The sequence below is a fragment of the Triticum aestivum genome, chromosome 3D (assembly GCF_018294505.1).
Source record: "Triticum aestivum cultivar Chinese Spring chromosome 3D, IWGSC CS RefSeq v2.1, whole genome shotgun sequence".
Lineage (NCBI taxonomy): Eukaryota > Viridiplantae > Streptophyta > Magnoliopsida > Poales > Poaceae > Triticum > Triticum aestivum.
Window position 1 is genome coordinate 394380808 of NC_057802.1, and position 4689 is coordinate 394385496.

Genomic DNA, 4689 nt, shown 5'->3' on the forward strand with positions numbered 1-4689 from the left:
TGTGTCCATGCCATGTGGGCCCAACAGGTGGCTGGTCCACATGTTAGTGACCCAAAGGCAGTTGCCTTTAAGGCACCGAAGCAGCGTCCACCCCGACACGACCCTGGTCTACCTGGTGCGCCTACATTTGAGAATGCAAACGAATCTTCTTTCATTTGCAAACGAATCTTTATGTATTACCATGCCCGTGTTTTCCTTGCAATAATTAGTCATTCGAAACGAGATACTCCATCCGTTCACTTTTGTAAGTCGTTTCAGACAACTTAAAATGAACTGTTTTGCACATTGTCTGAAATGTCTTCAAGGTCTTATAAAAGTGAACAGGGGGAGTACTATAAATTAATTAATGAGGAGTTATTTGAAAAAAAATCGAAATGGTACCCACGCTAACGTGGATTAGAGTGTGTGTCACATAATTAGTTATTTGAATTAGAGTGTGTGTCACGTAGTTAGTTATTTGAATTAGAGTGTGTGTCACGTAGCGATCTCCAATTCTAACGTGGATTTCGCATTTCACTGTATCCACGCTGCTTTTTTAATACAAATTCATATGTATATGATGAACACCATGGTAGTGAGAAAACTTTTGGATGGATTCAAACATATGACCTACAAAATAGCACAACAAACTGAGTCAATGTCAACTTTTCGAAACTTAGTATGGCACGAATTCGAAATAATTACCCGTATGCCTGGTCCTCGGTTCAAATCTTACAATGTATACCGAATTGAAACATCGATATTAAGTCTCGTACTATGTACATTCAAATGTTGTTTTTAGCCCCTGCCGCACAAACGCTACATACTTCCTGTATCGGTCAATCTTCCTCTCCTAACCACCTTAGGAAGCTATCGGTTTCCAACACACGTTCATTCTTTCTCTCCATGTTTCAATCTCTAAGTCTCTCAACTACACAACCCCTTTTTCCACTTTGTTACCATATGTATTTACCTCACACACCCGCCATTGCACCCCATGCCGAGCTCTCTCTCTCTCCCCCTCTCCCTCTCACCCTCTCGCGCTAAATACATGCATTGCCTATCTAGCCCCCCAACCTCTCTTGCGCACGCACGTACGTTGTATATCTAGGTCACTCCCTCGAGACTGTCTCACTCTTTCTTCCGCACGACGGGCCACACTCGCTCGATCTCGCTCTCTTTATCTGAGTCTCGTTTAACCTCGTTTTCTTTCACACACAAATGATATATCTCCCTGTTCGGGCCTCGATCGACACACTCTATACTCTCTCACGCGGATTGTCTATCTAGGTCAGTCCATCGAAGCCGCCGCCACTCTTTCGACCTCATGATGGGCCACACTCACTCAATCTCTCTCTCTCTCTCTCTCTCTCTCTCCGTATGTCTCGATTGACCTCGCTCTTTCTCGGACAAAAACGATATATCACCATGTTTGAGCCCAATTTGACCTATTCACATTGTATACTCTCTCACGCACATCATCTATCTAGGTCACTCTCTCCAACCCGTCTCACTCTTTCGATCGCACGGCGACCCTATGTGATCAGTTGACCTTGCTTCCTCCCACGCACAAAATATATCTACACGTCTGTGACTGGATCATCTCTCAAGCTCTATCTTACAGCCCTCACCCTTGCCAAAAAGCTGAATCGGACAATATCTCTCCAGAGCATATATATTTGTTCAATGAATGTTGGACCACACTCACTTTGTCTCTCTATCTATATGTCTCTCGATTGACGTCGCTTTCTCACACCATATCTTCCACGCGTTGAAGCTACTACCTCTCCATCCCTCGCAAAGCCGGAGCTATTTACATTGCGAGGGGCACTCCAGCCTTGGATTAATTTGTGTAGGCATTTATTCCGGTCGGTTTAGATTATATTTTCGTAGCATTCGGCCCACAACTACTCCAAACACCGTTGCAACCCACGCAACTCCCTAGTTGATTTCCCTCTGGCTCGGTCATCGCTCTCTCGCACGTCCTTTCTCGCCTTCAACGTCGCACCATGGTATTATTGAAAAAACTATGTTGTTCTCTTTAATTATTATAAATAAGCTACAAAACTACACACCGATAGTCCACTTGGAATGGAACAAATTTCGACCCACAAATTAAAGTGCTACAAACTACACACCGAGGGGCCCACATGTCATGAAACAAATTTGGACCCATATACAAATTAAAAAATAAAGGACGAGGATCGAACATGTGACCGGGCCTTCAAGCCGCACGTCAATAGGCAACACACGTAGAATAGCAATGTTTGTTTTACCCCCTTTGTTCACATAATGTTTTTATATTACCACAGCCTAATTAATGGATAACATGTAATATTATTTTTAGTACTATTCGCCTTCACTTACTGGTGGGTTCCATGTGTGCTCTCTCTCTCCTCCCCTTCCGCGTTTAGACGCACGGGCAAACATGAAGAACTCGCGGGCGATGTTGCCGTTGACCATATCTGGACGCGTTCACAAGTCATGGCACCAGTTTCACGTACTAGCAGCACTAGCCAGTGTGTACGTGCAATGCACGTTAATTTGGAAGCATATTAAGTGCATGCGGATATTAACTACTAGGATATTATTTGCGTGTTGTCATGTGATTAGCACTATTTTTGGCATGAAATTAACTGCACGCTAAACGTGTTGAGCGCTCGACATTGAAGCAGTCTAGGTCGTTGGATGACAAGGAATACATGTGGCTTGATGACGTTTTATATTTAATTTGATACGGCTCTAGTAGAACATTCAATCGATCAAACCATACATTTCGTTCAGTCTGACTCCGACTTTAAATTATACGACGATCGATATAAAATAAACGGAAATGATAAACGTTCGGATTTTAAGCATGGCAATCCGAACGTTTTTCATGGCAAATTTAGATTACGCGGCGGCGGCGGGGGCGTCTCGCGGTGGGAAGCGGCTCCTCTGCCGTGCTCTGTGTGTCGTCGGGCCACTGACCGATGGCGACGGCGGCGTCTTGCGCCGTTGTTGGCGTACTCCTGGACATTGGCCTAGCTTCAAGGAAGGCCAAAATATTCTGGACTTTGGAGCGAGTCAACTGGCGGGAGGAGGCGACTGGCGTTGGTGCAAGGAAGCGGTCGACGGTGGCCATCCATGCCGCTGAGGGGGCACTGGCACCCGCGCGGGGACAAGCGCTGTCAACGGCGCGGCGGAGACATTCGTGTGCACGGGCACCGGCACGGGCGCGCACGTCATTGCACGCGCAGGCGCATGCGCTGGCAGGTGCACGGGCACCGGCACGGGCGTGCGCGTTAGTGCACGCGTAGAGGCATGCGCTGGTTTGTGCACGGGCGCGTGAAATTCGGCGGGGACCTCATGGAACCCCGTGGGATCAAGCTCGGCGACAATGTGCGGCTCCCAGCCCGTCAATGCCACGGGGATGGGCGCTGGCGCAGTCGGGGCGACGGGAGCCGGAACGGGAGCGGGGACAGGCGCGGCGTCTTCCCGCAAGGCCAGTTCAAACTCGTCCCAAAGCGCCTTATGTTCTTGAAACTCCGGCTGGGTGTCTTCCTCAGGAAACTGGAACACTAAGGGCAGACCATCGTGATGCGGCATGGCGTACGTTTAGGTCAGGCTAGTTGGAGGTAGACGACAGGAGAATCGGAGAGGAAGAGAGAGGATTGTAGCGATACCGGGTAGTGCGGGACATTAAAAGTGGGAGCAGTTGGGACGACGGTGGGCGGCGGAGCCTGGTCAAAGGGCTCGCCTCCCGGTGAGCCTGCACAACGGTCTGCTCGCACGCCTCCCTGACAGCCGGCGCACCGGTCTGCTCGCACGCCTCCCGTCGACTCACACGCTTGCTCGGACAGCACCTGCCGATGAGAAGCGGGGACTCGTGGCGGCACGTAAACGCCCACGGTTTCAATAATGAAAGCGTTTGCCTTAACGTGACAGGTCTTTGTTCCAAAATACCTTGGCTCTTCATTTGTGCAACTTGTCATAAGCAACTTGTCTCAAATTGAAGAAAAAACTTACGAAGTAATATTTGTGCCATATCACGTGACCATGCTTAGTTTCAAGAATTTATGCTCACTTTTGGATTTTCTGAAATTTAAGATCCAGGATTCGAAACAATATCATAATCTGCATCATGCAATAAATTTTCAAGCCGTACATCTGTCATGTTGTATTTCTTAAGAAAGGATTTGGTCAAACATTTTGCTTAGTTAGACTTCAGACAAGTTATATATGCAGAGTAAAAGGATAATCCCTCCGTACCAGTGCATTGTCTGATATATTAACTCAAGTACTAGGCACGAACAAACGGGCTCAATTCTGTGCTCATCCTGGTGTAGTAGTAGTACTAGGCAATGCAGTTGACGGGTGACCTTGACGAGCGGCGACCGAGGGAATTGAACCGTGCTCGGCACGGTAGGTAACGTTGTCTAGTTACTAAAGCATCCCTCCGTTGTTCATCGGTAGTCATTATGGACCGGGGACATGAGGGGAATTTCCTAGGGCTGGAATTCTGGGCGCCAGATATTTCGACTTGAAACGCTGAGGCTCGACTGGTTGGGGTTGCCTAATGTGCGTACCACGCACGCCACCGAAGGACACGAGCCCGGTTTTTTTTAGGATCAACACGAGCCAAGGTCTAGCTGGTACGCTGTTGGGTCCTACCATTCGAGAATATGAAAGGAACCTTTTAAATTGCCGAACGAATCTATGTGTATTACA